General features: G+C 41.1%; 1 pseudogene; it reads left to right on the forward strand.

Annotated features, from left to right (window-relative positions):
• The first annotated feature begins 5,021 nt into the window (after positions 1-5,021).
• Positions 5,022-7,648, forward strand: LOC140629562 (small ribosomal subunit protein eS6-like; annotated as a pseudogene).
• The last annotated feature ends 10,283 nt before the right edge of the window (positions 7,649-17,931 follow it).

Genomic DNA, 17,931 nt, shown 5'->3' on the forward strand with positions numbered 1-17,931 from the left:
TTTCTGGGGTCATTGTCAGAATAAAATCACACTCTGCTGAAACTTGGGACTACAGAGTACGAACCACTGTGCTGGTAAACCCCGAGGAACCATAGCTAAGCATTTTATATAGAGAGATTATCTGGATCCATTTAGAGCTCTAGCTGCCCCAGAATTTTTTTCCTTGCCAGGAAATCTGGAAGCATGCCTTAAAAGCTTGCAAATGTGAGATCAGTGTATCATCTGAACAAGAACACATCGCCTCTCCTGTAGCAGCCCCTGCTATAAACTACCAAAAGATAATCTGTCAAAATCCATAAAGACTGTGGCTCATGATAAACACTTGGCCAATTTGTCCATCAAATAAAATTAAAAACCTACTACAGACATGCTATTGAGGAAAACTGGAAGTGCTAATACGGTTCCACTGGAACACACATAATTTATTACCTGACTGGTCTTGACACATGTATTGTGGGCTGCTTTGAAAGCCTGTCTCTGGACTATGCGCTCTAAAGGATATTATTACTTTAGGAAAGATTCTGAAGTAACCCTTATGTCGATGGCCATCAAAAATTCTCCTGCCTCTTTAGGCCATGTTCAGCTTCCAAGGAAGCTACTGCAAAATTGCATATGTTAATTGCACAAGTGACTATGCAAAGTAATTCCAAAGCTTACCTGCAAGAGACAGGAATTCCACCCAGAATCCTTTAGCTGTGTGTTATCACGAGGCCACGAGGAAAGCTTATTGGATTTAATAACACATATTTGCTTACAACAAGGGCCAAGAAAATGTGTTTCAATTCACCTGCCAGAAGTGATATTTTCTTTTGAGCTCCCTGTCAGAGAGTCTAGTAAAATAATACAAACTGCTAAGTAATATTTATCTAGGGCAAGTAATATTTTTCTGACTTCTAGAAAGCTCTTAAAATAATCAAGCTTCTCCACATTTAGTCAAAAGCAGCTAAGTGACCATTTCTGTCTACCATCACTTGCTAATTTTCTATAATTATGTGCTATTAAAAGTGAAATGAAGAGATAGAGAAGGATACAATTACTCATTCTTTAACCTTATTAATAATAATAGTAATAATGACAGTTGATATTATGACAGCTTACCAGGGCCCAAGCAATATGCTTAACACTTAACTTATACCCATCTCATTTGATATTTCCAAAAAGTCTTTGGGAGAGGAAGATGTATTGTCATATTTTCTTAATAGGTGAGAAACAGAGACTTTAAAAGGTTAAGACATTTGTTCACAGTCACACTCTTAGTAGATGACTTGGTTGCATTTCTAACTTGGACTGCCTGGATCACATATTCACCATATACTCTGCCTCCTCTGGTCCTAATTTACACATCTATATTTGTCTTCCTCTTCTAGGTGACTGGGGAGTCCAGGGTGCAGCCCAGACAGAGTTTCCAGACATGGTGTGGGAATGAGTGGGGCTGGCTCACAGCTGAGGGCATGGAGCAAAGCGTGACTGGACCAGAGCTGCAGGCCATGGGAGGGCCAGGCAGGGAGCAAGGGGATGTCTGAAATGCCCACTCCTAGTCCAGTGGCCCAAAGTAAAGGAACAGCAACAGAGAACCTGCAAAACGGAGCAAGCAAGTTTGGCAGGCAGCCTGGGGAGATTGCCAGAATCTGGGGAGACTTAGGTAATGGGGACTTATCAGAGGATGTCCAGGGCAAAAGTACTGGTGGGCAGAGCTGGGAAGGATGCTGAGCACATTCCCATGATCTGTGAGAAAGAGATAGTCATGTTTTCGCTCTTGCATAGATCTCATGAAGAGTAAGAGAAATAGCTCATGTGCAAGCACTTTGCAAACTCTGAGGTGAGAATGTTGTTACAAAGGGTTGTCTGTGTTTGTACACCCAAGGTCAAACAATCTGTGCATCTGTGTTTCTCTGGCAGCAGCCTTGGCCATAGATTGCTGACCTAGGACACCTCAGTTAGGTTTAGAACTCGGAGAAAAGTAAGAAGATAGTTTTAGCAAAGAAAGAGAGGAGATAACTTTCCAGCTTTCTCATGTGTTTTTGGGGGAGGATATTCAAATGTACCAAGAGAAGAATCAAAACTATTGCAAAATAATGCTTCAGTGTTGTGGTTTCTAGGTAATAATATGTGGCATATTATGAACTGGATACAGGATTTAAAATGCATATGGTGGATTTTATCTTGTAGCTCAATTCAACCTTGGTTAATGGCAAAGAGAATGTCCAGGGTTTGTGAATGCTGTCATTATTCTGAGCAGGACAGCATGACGGGGAGTTGCACTCAGATGCCATCAGGGAGGAGAGAACCTGATTGAGTTTAACATCCCCATTTCTTTTTTTTATATATAAATTTATTTTTTATTGGTGTTCAAATTGCCAACATATAGAATAACACCCAGTGCTCATCCCATCAAGTGCCCCCCCTTCAGTGCCCGTCACCCAGTCACTCCCACACCCACCCACCTCCTCTTCTACCACCCCTAGTTCGTTTCCCAAAGTTAGGAGTCTCTCATGTTCTGTCTCCCTTTCTGATATTTCCCACTCATTTTTTTCTCCTTTCCCCTTTATTCCCTTTCACTATTTTTTTATATTCCCCAAATGAATGAGCCCTTTGTCCTTCTCCGATTGACTTATTCCACTCAGCATAATACCCTCCAGTTCCATCCATTTCTAAGCAAATGGTGGGTATTTGTCGTTTCTAATGGCTGAGTAATATTCCATTGTATACATAAAAGGCATCTTCTTTATCCATTCATCTTTCGATGGACACCAAGGCTCCTTCCACAGTTTGGCTATTGTGGACATTGTTGCTATAAACATCGGGGTGCAGGTGTCCCGGCGTTTCATTGCATCTGTATCTTTGGGGTAAATCCCCAGGAGTGCAATTGCTGGGTCGTAGGGCAGGTCTATTTTTAACTCTTTGAGGAACCTCCACACGGTTTTCCAGAGTGGCTGCACCAGTTCACATTCCCACCAACAGTGCAAGAGGGTTCCCTTTTCTCTGCATCCTCTCCAACATTTGTGGTTTCCTGCCTTGTTAATTTTCCCCATTCTCACTGGTGTGAGGTGGTATCTCATTGTGGTTTTGAAGTGTAGTTCCCTGATGGCAAGTGATGCGGAGCATTTTCTCACGTGCGTGTTGGCCATGTCTATGTCTTCCTCTGTGAGATTTCTGTTCATGTCTTTTGCCCATTTCATGATTGGATTGTTTGTTTCTTTGCTGTTGAGTTTAATACGTCCTTTATAGATCTTGGAAACTAGCCCTTTATCTGATATGTCATTTGCAAATATCTTCTCCCATTCTGTAGGTTGTCTTTTAGTTTTGTTGACTGTATCCTTTGCTGTGCAAAAGCTTGTTATCTTGATGAAGTCCCAATAGTTCATTTTTGCTTTTGTTTCTCTTGCCTTCATGGATGTATCTTGCAAGAAGTTACTGTGGCCGAGTTCAAAAAGGGTGTTGCCTGTGTTCTCCTCTAGGATTTTGATGGAACCTTGTCTCGCATTTAGATCTTTCATCCATTTTGAGTTTATCTCTGTGTATGGTGCAAGAGAGTGGTCTAGTTTCATTCTTCTGCATGTGGATGTCCAATTTTCCCAGCACCATTTATTGAAGAGACTGTCTTTTTTTCCAGTGGATAGACTTTCCTCCTTTGTTGAATAATAGCTGACCATAAATTTGAGGGTCTGCTTCTGGATTCTCTATTCTGTTCCATTGAACATCCCCACTTCTGTTGAGTACAGGGTGGAAATGTGTGGGGCTGGTCTTGGGGTCCTAGAGAACACACTGTTGGGTTTCTATTCCACTCCAGCAGCCCAGGGAACTAGAGTTAACAGCAGTAGGAGGCAGCTGTTTTCATGCAGCAGCCACAGGGAACACATCCAGCAGGGTGGCTTGTGCCTGATTTGGCTGGCAGCAGGACCAAGAAGGGACTGGGCAGAGGCACCGCTGTTACCTGGCATGGAGGCCTGGCGAAGAGCAAGCCATAAGCAGAATGCTGGAGGTTTTGCAGCTTCACCAATAGTTGGGAAGAAGCTGTGTAGAGACATTTCTCTACTGGAAATGCCCTTGGCTTCTGCTGCATACCATTTACTTGAGGCTGAATAGGAAATAGACATTGACATCAATCGGCCCTCTGCATCATTATCTGACAGAAGAATGCCAAGGACAGTCAGGAGAAATAAGTAAACCCATCCTTTCAGTTTGTAGGGGAAACACCAGGCTAGAGAAAGCCTTACCTTTGGGCTGAGTAAGCAGGGAAAAACCAGAAGAGCCAATATTGAAGAGAAAAATGGAGAACTCACTTTTCAGGATGGAGAGAAAAAGGACAAAGAATTTAATGACAAATGAATAGCTAAGAATCAGAAGGTAGTGATTAAACAGAGATAATTGAGGTTTCTAAAAAAAGGAGATTAGAGCAAAAGACTGAGAGTGACATTCAGATACATAAAAGAGGAAAACTTGCCTGATCTGTGGGAGCCCTGATTATGTATTTGGAAATCACTCATGCAGCATCTGCCTATATTAATGAAAACTTACCTAGGCACACCTTGGTAATTTTTAAAAATTTTAAATTCTTCCAAAGCATCCAGGGAGAAAATCAGGTGGCCTGCAAAGGAAGCAAATCCTATTTTACTCTGGTATACTCTCTATAGTATTAAAGTTTAGAAGAGCATAGATTATAGGGAGATATGGGCAAAGATTTGGTACAGGGTACAATAATTTTATTATTATTATATATATAGTTCCATTTCTGAAAAGGTAAGCTCAGTAGTTACCAAAGAAGGTTCCCTAAAAAAAAAAAAAAAAAAAAAAAAAATGACTCTAGCTGGTCTAAAGATAGGAAACTCAGTAATGGGAAAATTCTTGTACAAAATGGTTTGCTCTAAACACAAGAGATCCACAAGTTAAATTTAAAGAACTGTTGCAAATATCGTTCTAAACCAAAGAAAAATATCAGAAGCACAATTGGAAAAAATACATTTAATAATAAATTTGGCAGGAGAGGTTATGTATGTTTGTCCAAAGTACTTGACACATAGTACATTCTCTATAAGCATTTGCTGAACGAATATAGGATTTTTACCATGTATGCAGAAATAAGTTGGAGAAATGAGGATGGCCAGGAGTTGGAGGAAGCTGAGTCATTTCCTCTTTCCCCTGCGTAAAGCAGAAAATGCAGGAGGGTAAGTGGTGGAACTTTCTGTTCCTTTTATGCCTTGTTCTTTCAAAGTGAAAGTCAAGTTCATTATTTCCAAGTGATTAATATTGTAAGCTCAAAGGGGCTTGGTCACATTCTCTGAATGAATAACTGAGGTCATGCATTTAGGAAGTGTAGAGCACTCTCAGAGCAGACAGGTACCTCTTGCCATATAAAAACAGTGCTGTCTCGGCGGGGAGGAGGCTGCTTCAAGATGAAGGTGAACATCTCTTTCCCAGCTATTGGCTGCCAGAAACTCATTGAAGTGGACGATGGATACAAACCTCATACCTGTTATGAGAAGCATATGGCCACAGACGCTGCTGCTGCTGCTCTGGGTGAAGAATGGAAGGGTTACATGGCCTGAATCAGTGGTGGCGATGACAGGGTAGGCTTCCCCATGAAGCAGGCGGTCCAGACCCACAGCTGTGTCCACCTGCTGCTGAGTGAGGGGTGCTCCTGCTACAGACCAGGGAGGACCGGAGAAAGAAAGTGCAGAGCTGTTCAGGGTTGCCTTGTGGATGCCAGTCTCAGTGCTCTCAACTTGGTCATTGTGAAAAAGGGGAGAAGGACCTTCCTGGCTTACTGATACTACTACGCCTTCTCACGGGGAGTCCAAAAGAGCTAGGAGAATCCACAAACTCTTCAGTCTCTCTAAGGATGATGCCCACCAGTATGTTGTGAGCAAGCCCCTAAATAAAGAAGGTGAGTAACCTAGAACCAAAGCAGCCAAGACTCGGCATCTTGTTACTCCATACATCTTCCAACACAAACATCGGCGTATGGCTCTGAAGAAACAGCGTACTACGGAAAATAAGAGGCTGCAGAGTAGGCTAAACGTTTGGCCTTGAGAATGAAGGAAGCTAAAGAAAAATACCAGGAACAGATGGCTGAGAGGTGGAGGCTGTCCGCTCTGAGAACTTCTACCTCTAAGTCTGAGTCCAGTCAAGGATGAGATTTTCTAAGTTTAACAAATAAGATCAGACATTAAAAATGTGTCTTCCTGGGTTTCTCGCTGTCAGCCAGGAAATTTTTCACATTGTTCCTCTGGATTTATATGATTCACTGAACTAAGTTAGCTAGAGCTTTCATTTGTAGAGAATTGATTGCAGATTGATTCACAACCATAATTCTTTTAAGGCAACCACTTAACAATGAGTCACAAAGTTGGCTTTTATAGGTGTCTGTATCTCTAGCTCACTCATTGCTGAGCAGTGCTATTTCTTCGTAGAAACAGTTCACTTTGAGGTTATGGGGACTTTATCCAACAATTGATAGTGGTTTGTGTTTATAAACAACTCCAAAATTGTTTGAGTCCAGCCGCTGCAGAGTGACGGAAAAATTAGTGAGGACTATGTGTATAGTTTGTCCCAGGGAAGACAGGAAAATTTTTTCTGGAGATGACTGATTTCAGAATCATTTGGTCACAAACCCCAGTGGCTGAAGGATTTTTTTTACCTTTGGGTTTATTATTATTCACACATATTGGATCATCTTTCAGATAATATGAAGTTGTTCCCTGATTTGAGGGTGAAGTCTAGGGAAAGTCATTATCTTTGTTCTAGGAAAGAAGCTTCAGGAGGGTGTACAATTCACCTGCCTCCTGAATTGGAGCTTGGTCCAGAATGAATGTGGCAGTGGGTTGGGGATTTCCTGGGAATTTCTTTGCTTTGCTTGAGATGTGCCAGAGATGTACAACCCTGTTCTTTGTTTTCTATTCTCTATTATATCCAGAGAACATTTAACTCTCTGTTTGAAGAAGGCTAAGGCTGGATTATTTTTGCCTGAAGATTATTGACTTTGTGAGTTATCAGGGGGTAAATTTTACAACACTTTTCCTGAATATAAATGTTATGTATACGTTGCAAGTGTGTTTTTATATATGCATACATGCATATGTATATACATATATAGTGTTTCAAAGCTAAATTCCATATTTTTATATTACCTATTTCTTTATTGTCAGTGCCTTTATGAAGTCAATAATCTTGACTTTATTACTATTACTTAATAGAAACAAAGGCAGGAAACAAAATCATCTTTTAAAAATATTTTAAATGACAAACTCTTATCTCCTAGCATCTGTGTAATTTTCTCAATAATCATGATTTCTTATCTCCTAGCATCTGTGTAATTTTCTCAATAATCGTGGATCGTAATGACCCAGTAGTTTGCAGAATATTTCCACCCACATATGTGTTCAGGTACTATATATGTATATATATATATACATATATATTTGAAAAATCACTTGATTTGATTCTATCACATAATATCCAAAAGACTTGGGACACCTGGGTGGCTCAGCGGTTGCTGAGCCGAAAGTAGGGTGTGATCCCAGGGTCCTAGGATCGAGTCCCACATTGCGCCCCCTGCGAGGAGCCCATTTCTCCTTCTGCCTATGTCTCTACTTCTCTCTGTCTCTCATGAATAAACAAATAAATCTTAAAAAAAAAATCCAAAAGTCTTAATTTGTCATGTGTTCCCAGTCCTACTGTTAGTAAAGAGCTCCTGTAATTGCAGGGTTGCTAAAGGAAGAATGGTAGTTTAGGTCACTAGTTTTCAAATTCATTCATTCACTTGTTTTGTCTGTTTCTTTGTTCATTCATTCAGTAGGAGGGAGAAAATAAAATTATATATATGAATACAGACACACACATACACACTCACACACATATATAATTTAAGGGAGATTGAATTTGCCAGCTCACTGCAGTCTTCTGATGTGTGTTAGGGTGCTTGGTGGTGGATGGGGTGTAGGGGATAAGGAGATTTTCATAGAAAGGTAAGAGAGAGAAGAATCAATATTTGGGGGCAGCTTTGGAGTTTGGAGAAAGGATTTTAGGAAATGTTGCTATGGGTCTGTGTTGGCTACCCTTTGGCATTCTTGTAGAGATACCATTAGATATCTATTTTTGGCTACTGGGAAGGGTTTCCTGGAACAAGAGCTTGCACAGAGAGTGAATGTGTGTGCTAGATGCTGATGATACAATGGTGGCCATAAAGCACATGCTCTCTGCTCTCATGAACTTACATACTAGCAGAGGAGCTGGCATGAATCAATATCCATCAAATATCATTCATTCATTCATTTATCAATTATTATTTTTAAAAAAGATTCTATTTTTTTATTTGAGAGAGAGAGAGAGAGAGAGAGATAGTGAGAGAGATGGCAAGAGAGAGCATGAGCAGGGGAGAGAGGGAGAAGCAGACTCCCCACTGAGCAGGGAGTCTGACAAGAGGCTCAATCCCAGGACTCTGGGGATCATGACCTGAGCTGAAGGCAGATGCTTAACCACCTGAGCCACCCAGGCACCCCCATCAACTATTTTTTTAAAGCACCTATACAATGTTCCAGGCTGTTTTAGGTCCTTGGGATTCTGATTCATCAGTAAAACAAGAAACAAGACAATACTATTCCTGCATGTGGTGGCTTTATAATGTGCCAACCTATCTTTTTTTTTTTTTTTTTTTTTTTGGCCTTGAATAGAAAACTATTTATTTGGGGAGAGTTTTAGTTTTTTGTTGTTGCTGTTTTGTTTTGCTTTTCTTTTTTAACATTAAAAATTTTTTTTTTGGTTTTTATTGAAGTTCGATTTGCCAACATATATTATAACACCCAGTGCTCATCCCATCAAGTCCCCTCAGTGCCCATCACTCAGTTACCCCATTCCCCCTCCGCAACCCTTTGTTTGTTTCCCAGAGTTAGGAATCTCTCATGGTTTATCTCCCTTTAATTTTTCCCGCTCAGTTTCCCTCCTTTCCCTTATTTCCCTTTCACTATTTCTTATATTCCACGTATGAGTGAAACCCTATGATGATTTTCCTTCTCCAATGGACTATACAAATCAAAACCACAATGAGATACCACCTCACATCAATGAGAATAGCGAAAATTAACAAGACAGGAAACAACACATGTTGGAGAGGATGTGGAGAAGGGGGAACCCTCTTGCACTGTTGGTGGGAATGTAAACTGGTGCAGACACTGGAAAACAGTGTGGAGATTCCTCAAGAAGTTAAAAATAGAGCTACCCTATGACCCAGCAATTGCACTACTAAGTATTTACCCCAAAGATACTGATGTAGTGAAATGCCAGGACACCTACATCCCAATGTTCATAGCAGCAATGTCCACATAGCAGCAGTTGTCCTTCCAAACTGTGGAAGGAGCCACGATGTCCTTCGACAGATGAATGAATAAAGAAGATGTGGTCTATATATACAATGGAATATTACTCATTCCTCAGAAAGGGCAAATATCTACCATTTGCTTCGACATGGATGGAACTGGAGGGTATTATGCTGAGTGAAATACATCAATCAGAGGACAATCATCATATGGTTTCACTCATATGTGCCAACCTATCTAGGCCAGAACTACATTTCCCAGAATTTTCTCTGGGTTAGGCATGGGCATAGGAGAAATATGCATAAGATCTGAAAAGCAGGAGTGAAGCTGCAGTCATTAACCTCTGAAGGACATTGCAGGGCTCCAGGCACTGCTATAGCTCATGCATGTTGGAGCTCATCTGCTGCATCACCTTCCTAGCGTGCTAGTGGACGACCTCTGGGTCCTGCTGGGTATCCTCCTCCTGCTTCTCTGTGGCCTGAGCCCAATGTGGTGCAACTTATGGCAAGTGGGCCCACTTCTCCTGCAGATTCCTACAGCACTGAGTTTGAGTCAGTGAGTGACAGATGTAGGTTCAGTTTGCATGTATTTGCCTCCTTGTGAATTCCACGTTGCCCCCGTTCTCATGCACATCCAGGATTTTCTCCTGAATCAGTGACTCGTGGTGACTCCAGGCTCCAACCAGAAGGAGAGGCAGTAGCTTACACAGTTGCCCCACTTGCTTTCACAACTGCCTAACAACAAATCCCTAGAATAAATCCCATTCTCTATTTCTTGTAGTGGTTCTGCTGCTCTGATTGAACCCTGACAGATACTCTGTACTTGTTCACTTTACATTCTGGGTAGACAGTAAATGGCTTAATAAATAAATTGTAAAGTATGCTTAAGAGTGAAAGGTACTATGGAAAGAAAATCAGAGAAGGGAACTGGAGAGGGAAAGAGTAAGGGTGATATAGGGTACCGTGGGGGTGGGGGTAAGGAGGCAGGTGCTCTATTAAATAGGGCATCCCAGTGAACCTTATTGAGAAGGTAAGATTTGTACAAAGGCTTGAACAAGGTGAGGGGGTAGCCAAAGGAAAAGCTTGGAGGGCAGAAGGGACATAGAACCCACTCCCTAAAGCAGGAGAGTGCCCGGAGCATTCCAGCAACTTCAGGGAGCCAGTGTGACTGGAAAGGAGAGAGAGGAGGAGTACAGGAAGATATCAGGCTAAAACTGCATCGGGGGTCTGATTTGTACAGCAGGGGTTAGCATATATCAGCATGCAGACCAAATCTAGCCCCTCTGCTTGTTTTTGTACATCATCTTATTGGCAAATGGCCATGCTTGTTCATTTACACATCATCTAAGGCTGCTTTCTGGCTACCACTGCAGAGTTGAATAGTTGTGACAGAGACCATATGGCCTACACAGCCTGAAATATTTACTAAAAAATTGCTGACCCCTGATGTAGCAGCTCAGAGATTTTGGCTTTTACTCTGAATGAAATGGGACCCATCTCTGGGTTGTGGGCAAAGGAGGACCACGTTCTGGTTTATCTTATACAAGAATCATTCATATTGCTATATTGAAAGCAGATTGAGGGTAGAAGCAGGGAGACCCACTAGGAAGCTCTCATGACATCCAAGCAGGAGAGGATGCTGGCTTGGGCCAGAATGGCAGTGGGGGAGGTAGTCAGATTCTGATTCTCTTTTGGAGCTTAAGCCAAACTGACAGAATGGATTTGGGTGTGGGAAAGTAAGGGAGTCAACAAATGTACAATTATAACCTATCATAAGTGCTAGTATGAAAGGTTTCCTCAGAGGTGCCTCAGGGACCAGTGGGATGGGAGCAATGCCAATCTCCCCACCCAATGGAGCAGGGCTGCTTTGTCTGTTTTGTGTATTGGGCTTTCCACTAATAGGGTTGTTCTCAACCTTGGCTGCATGTTAGAATCATCTGGGGAGTTTTACAAGGTACTGATGCGTGGGTCCCACCCCCAAATTCTTATTTAATTGGTTTGAGTTTTGAACTGAGCATTAGGATTCATAAAAGCTCCCCAGATGATTCTTTCATCAGGCATAGTTGAGAACCACTGCTCTAATATTTTCTTTGAATAAACTTCCCATGCCTTCAGATGATGGAAAAGGACTGGTTTGGGACCTAGGAGTGTGTGGTGGAATTTGTCTTTTTAATTTTCATCTTTTTAGCACTTAGCACATTCATAATACCACCTTAATTTCCTTGGAAGGAATTTCTTCTCCCACTTGTTCATAGCCCTGGTAGAAACAGTGCCTGTCTCCCTCTGATCAAAGTGAACTTCCTGGATCTCTTCTCTCCCTTTTGTGATGCAGCCAAATGGCAGCTGTTTGACTTGAATCCAACCAGTTGGACACATGGGTATCAGAGGTGGTTGCAGGTGATTTGTTGTAGCACTGACCAAAATGCTAGCACAGTACTGTCTAGGATTTTCCACCATGAAATGATTGCTAAGTTTTCTTCCCAGCATCTTGACTCTCAGAGCTCCCTTGGTTCTTTCAATCCATTCCCAAGCCTGATGCCCTGGTCTCTGGTACCCTGTCATTCTCCTTCCCACTACCTTATATCATGTTGATAAATTCCCTATTGCTTAAGTTAGTTTTTGCTTGTAGTCAGGAACCTTATGGGTACAGAATGCCTGGGTGGCATTCTTTGCTCTATTTGTATCATGACATTATTCCGCTCTATTCATTTGGCAACTGAACACTGTGATTTCTTTGTTGGAAAAGAGCAAACAAGAATAACAATCTATTGAACTATGCTTACTCAATAGGGAACACACAAATATGAGTTGGTGCCAGGTCCTTTGGCGGTTATAATAATCATTTATAAAACTAGCATAGCTATCAATAATAACAACAATTTATTAATTATCTATTTCTCAAAAGTACAAGATTTGATTTAATATTTCTACAGATGCAAGTCTTTGGTTGAAATGCAATATATGAAAAATCATCAAAACGGTGAGCAAAACACGCTCCTAATCCTGGGGAGGAATATGTGTCAGTTTGGGCCCTGTAGCAAGTAGATACCAAGACAGAATTAGAAATGCATGAGGTTCCATGTAGGAAATATCTATGGAAGATAAGGGACAGAGGTCATAGGACCAGTTAGAATCTTCAGATCATGCTGCACGTGTGACACTTGTAGAAGGAGAAGGTGGAGGAAGAAGGATCTGGAGAAAAAACCTGGGATTGCAATGTAGCTCTGAGAAGGTCTAGATCAGGCTGGTGGGAAACTTCAGAGCAAAGATTGCCAGGGAGAGGAAGCTTGTGTTGGCCAGGAAGCCCTGGCTCTAGTGGTCCTGTGGTGCTCAGTCATTGGCTGGGAGCAACCTGGGAAGGGCCTGGCCTCAGTGTGAATGCTGGGACAGATCTCAGAGATATAGCTAAAGGTGGCCAACTAACCACATTCCTTGCAGCAAGTTCTCTCTTGAAAGATTTGAAGTGTGTACTTCCACAGAGATCACAGAAAACCATAGGAGGCAAGGGAGAATTTTTGCCTTTCAAAAATCGAATTTCTTCCCCTACCTGCCCTGACCATTATTCAAGACCACATACTACGGAGTGAGAACCAAATAAATGCAAGGAAGTTTATTATAGTTTTTATGTGAGCTTTAGTAGGGAGTCTTTCAATCTGTTGTTTGAGGAGAGTGAATCATTATGAAAAAATAATGCTTTTTCTTTATCCTGGAATGGGTTAGAGGTGGGCTGCTGGGCAGAAAAGCAAGCATTAGGGTAAATGGGTAAGGGTAAACACATTTTGGGAGATTCTATCCATTCATTCTTACTCATTCACACTCTGTTCTTTCTGTTTTCTCTTTTTCTCATTCACCATCTTTTGCTCCTTCTCTATTGAATCTTTCCTATCACTATATAAACATATTCTTACAAAGTGTCCCCTTGTCTCAAATTCCTTCAAACCACCCTCCCATTATTCCACACCTATTCATGGCCAAACACGCCAGCTTTCTCATCTTTTGCACCACTCAGTCCTTACTCGGACCCCACCTTCACAGCCCCCTTAAACATTACAGTTGTCGGGGCATCCATGACTTCCATGGAGCAAGATCAGTGGCTAGTTTTCCATTCTTGCCTTGTATGACCTTAGTAGCACCCAACTTTTGACACCTCCTTGTTTTTGGAATGCTTAGCTTTCTTGGTTTCCCACTCTCCTGGTTTTTTTTCCCCCCTTTCTCTGGCTATTCCTTTTCTATATCATCAATTGACTCCTCCTCTTGAACCAAATCTAAATGTTGGACTTTGTCTGGATTTGGTCTGAACTGAGTTCTCTCTCTTTCCCTGTTCCTTGGTCAGGGTGCTATGGCCATTTTGGGCAAGGCAGTTCTTCCACAAAATGACCCTGAAAAGAGGAATTTATGCAAGGGGTTTATTAAGAAAGGCTTCCCAGGAAAAGTGGAAAGAGTATGGGGGAAGTAGGGTAGGGAAAGAAAGACACCAATACAGTGATATTTCAGACCAAATTCCAGCCTCAGTTTGATCTCCAGAGAAGCTCTAAGCATAAATTTTACCTTAAGGTTGTCCTGGCTTGAGACAGGGAGCTGGGTATTCATATTCCTACTTCTATCAGTCATTGGCTAAGGACTGCTCTGTGTGTGTATGTGCGTGTACACATGTATGTCAGGCACAAGTATTTGATACGAGTGGATCATATATGAACTCCCAAGCATTTTCAATTGCCTGTGTTGGCAGCCAGGGCAGTCCAGTAGCTCAAAAGAAATCACTGAAGAAAGATGCAGGCACCAGCTTTTGGAAAACCTCCCAGAGGCTGGGGGATGGATGCTCAGAGTGGTAAGGAGGATTCCAGGAGATCAGAGTGGAGTGGATACAGTATTGTTACAATTGGATATGGATGGAATGGGGTGTGTGGAGGCTGAGTGTAAGGAACAGAAGAAGGGAGGATGGGTCTGATCTGAATCCCATTCATAAGAGAGGCCCCTTACAGATCTGTTTTGTGGAAAATTCTCAGGTGAGTAGCTAAGAGAAGGCTATATATGAGTTACAATGTGTGCTCATATGTGCTGTGTTGGTAGAGGCCTGCTTCCAAACTGTGGGTCCAGAAATCACTGTCTGGGGTCACCTATCCACCTGGTTTGTACTGAGGCCTGGACTCCAAATGCCCTTCATTGTACATTTCTTGTCTCCTCCTAGGACTGCTCCAAGCCTCTCCTGAACATAACAAGATCTCTTGTGGAGGGAGATGTAGGCATTCTCCATTAGGAATGAACAGGAATGTCTATATTGCTGTGTCTTTCAGAGTGAGTTTTATAATGAAGAAAACCACTAATTTGATAATTTTATTTATTTATTTTTAAAAATTCTATTTATTTATTCATGAGAGACAGAGAGAGAGAGAGAGAGAGAGAGAGAGAGGCAGAGACACAGGCAGAGGAAGAAGCAGGTCCATGCAGGGAGTGTGATGTGGGACTCGATCCCGGGTCTCCAGGATCACGCCTTGGGCTGAAGGCGGGCACTAAACCTCTAAGCCACCCAGGGATTCCCATTAATTTGATAATTTTAAAAGGACTGAAGAAATTTTCCTGTTAAAAGTTAGGAAATTGTTTAATAAACACACTTGTAACTTTTTTTTAAAAAAGATTTTCTTTATTTATTTGAGAGAGAAAGAGAGAGAAGAGGAAGGGAGAGAAGGAGAGGGAGAAGCAGACTCCCTGCTGAGCAGAGAGCTGTGCATGGCGCTTAATCCCAGGACTCGGAGATTACAACCTTAGCTAAAGGTAGACAACTGAATGAACCACCCAGGCGCCCCCAACATACTAGTAAGTTTTAAAGGAACATTGTATACAGACTGCATGTAGGTATGCTGTAAACTGGGAATTGTGGAAACTGGATGCTTCATTATGTGGAAATATTGAAAAATAGAGAATGCTAACATTCAATTCTAACACCCAAAGGCAACTGGTTTTAACATTTTGATTTATTTCTTTTAATATTTTTCCATTTGTATTTTTCACATAATGCTTTTCCCATTTAATGTTATAATAGAAGGCCTTGTATATGCTATTGAATATTCTTGGAAAACATTATTTGGAGTTAACTACACAATGTGTACATACACATCTTGCTTTTTTCAACATTTTCCTGACTATTGGACCGAAAGTTTTTTATAATTCTTTTTTGTAAATACCACTGCAATGAATGATATCATAAAAATATGTGTGTGCCTAGATCAATGGAAAGGAATAGAGAACCCAGAAATGGATCCTCAACTCTATGGTCAACTAATATTTGACAAAGCAGGAAAGAATATTCACTGGAAAAAGGACAGTCCTTTCAATAAGTGGTGTTGGGAAAATTGGACAGCCACATGTAGAAGAATGAAACTGGACAAATCTCTTACACCATACACAAAGATAAACTCAAAATGGTTCAGAGATCTAAATGTGAGACAAGAATCCATCAAAATACTAGAGAACACAGGCAACAACCTTTTTGAACTTGGCCACAGCACCTTCTTGCTAGACACATCTATGAAGGCAAGGGAAACAAAAGCAAAAATGAACTATTGGGATTTCATCAAGATAAAAAAACTTCTGTATACTGAAGGAAATAATCAACAAAACTAAAAGACAACCTACAGGATGGGAGAAGATATTCGCAAATGACATATCAGATAAAGGGCTAGTATCCAAGATCTATAAAGAAGAAACAAACAATCCAGTCATGAAATGGGCAGAAGACATGAACAGAAATTTCTCCAAATAAGACGTACATGTGGCCAAAAAGCACGTGCATAAATGCTCCATATCACTTGCCATCAGGGAAATACAAATCAAAGGCACAAAGAGATACCATTTCACACAAGTGAGAATGGCGAAAATCAACAAGGCAGGAAACAACAAATGTTGTTGGAGAGGATGTGGAGAAAGGGGAACCCTCTTGTACTGTTGGTGGGAATGTGAGCTGGTACAGCCACTCTGGAAAACAGTGTGGAGGTTCCTCAAGAAGTTAAAAATAGAGCTACCCTATTACCCAGCAATTGCACTGCTGGGGATTTACCCCAAAGATACTGAGGTAGTGAAATGCCAGGACGCCTGCACCCCAATGCTCATAGCAACAATGTCCATAATAGCCAAACTATGGAAGGAGCCACAATGTCCTTCGACAGGTAAATGGATAAAGAAGATGTGGCCTATATATACAATGGAATATTACTCATCCCTCAGAAAGGACGAATATCTACCATTTGCTTCGACATGGATGGAACTAGAGGGTACTATGCTGAGTGAAGTAAGTCAATCAGAGAAGGAAAATCATCATATGGTTTCACTCATACGTGGAATATAAGAAATAGTGAAAGGGATTATAAGGGAAAGGAGGGGAACCGAGTGGGGAAAAATTAGAGAGGGAGATAAACCATGAGAGACTCCTAACTCTGGGAAACAAACAAAGGGTTGAGGTGGGGGGATGGGGCAACTGAGTGACGGGCACTAAGGAGGGGACTTGATGGGATGAGCACTGGGTGTTATATGTTGGTAAATTGAATTTAAATTAAAAAAGTGTGTGTGTGTGTGTGTGTGTGTGTGTGTGTGTTGAATGATTTTCCAAAATATTTTAGAGATTGTTGTCACTTAAAAATATGTCTGAGGTTTCTTTGATGACTCATTTCTTCAAGAGATGGCTCTTAATTCCCCTCCTCTTGAGTTTGAGCTGAACACTTAGTGACTCACTTCTACTGAATAGCTTAGGGCAGAAGTGATGGGTGTGACTTTGGACACTAGGTCATAATAGGCCAGGGACTTCTTCCTTGCTTTCTCTTGGCTCACTTGTCCCTGGGGAAGCTGATGACATGTGAGGATGGTGGTCAACTAATTCTGTGGAGAGGTCCATGCCTACAGGCTGCTCCAGGCTCTCCATTCCTACAGGCAAGGGAGTCATTGTGGAAATTAATCTTGTAGCTCAGACAAGCCTGCACAAGAATGCAGCCCTAGCCAACATATTGACTCCAACCTCATGAAAGACCCAGCTGGAGCTACCAAGGTAAGCTACTTCTGAATCCCTAACTCACAGAATCTGTAAGATAAAAATGTCTGTTGTTTTTTGGATAATTTTTAATGTAACAATAGATAACTAATATACGGCTCTTGATGTATTCAAATTGCCTTTCAAAAGGTTATACAAATTTATTCACTCATCAAAAATAGATAAGAATGGCTGTTTTACTATGCCCCTTTCAATTGAATTTTTATGACTAAAGAAAAAAATCTTTGCTAATGCAGAACTAAATTATTATAAGTTCTATGTTCTTTCATTCTGCTCAGTTTAAAATTAGAGTTGCAATAATTTCAATGTCACTTAATAAAAGTTTGAAGTAAAGAAACCATTAATATGAGAACTTTGGAAAATTCACAACACTGATTTAAGTCATTGTCCTTTATTGAGAGAGGATAAGAAAGAGTAGAAAATATTTATATGTCATTTATCATAATATTTAAGTTAATCTTATGGTTATTCTTTATCTTATCATAATAAACCTGAGCTTCTGTTGAAAATAGGTTTAGCAAGAATGGCAAAATATTTCCTGTAATCTTGAGAATTTTTCTTTAATATATACAAGGACTGGTGA

The sequence above is a fragment of the Canis lupus genome (assembly GCF_048164855.1).
Source record: "Canis lupus baileyi chromosome 16 unlocalized genomic scaffold, mCanLup2.hap1 SUPER_16_unloc_3, whole genome shotgun sequence".
Classification (NCBI taxonomy): Eukaryota; Metazoa; Chordata; class Mammalia; order Carnivora; family Canidae; genus Canis; species Canis lupus.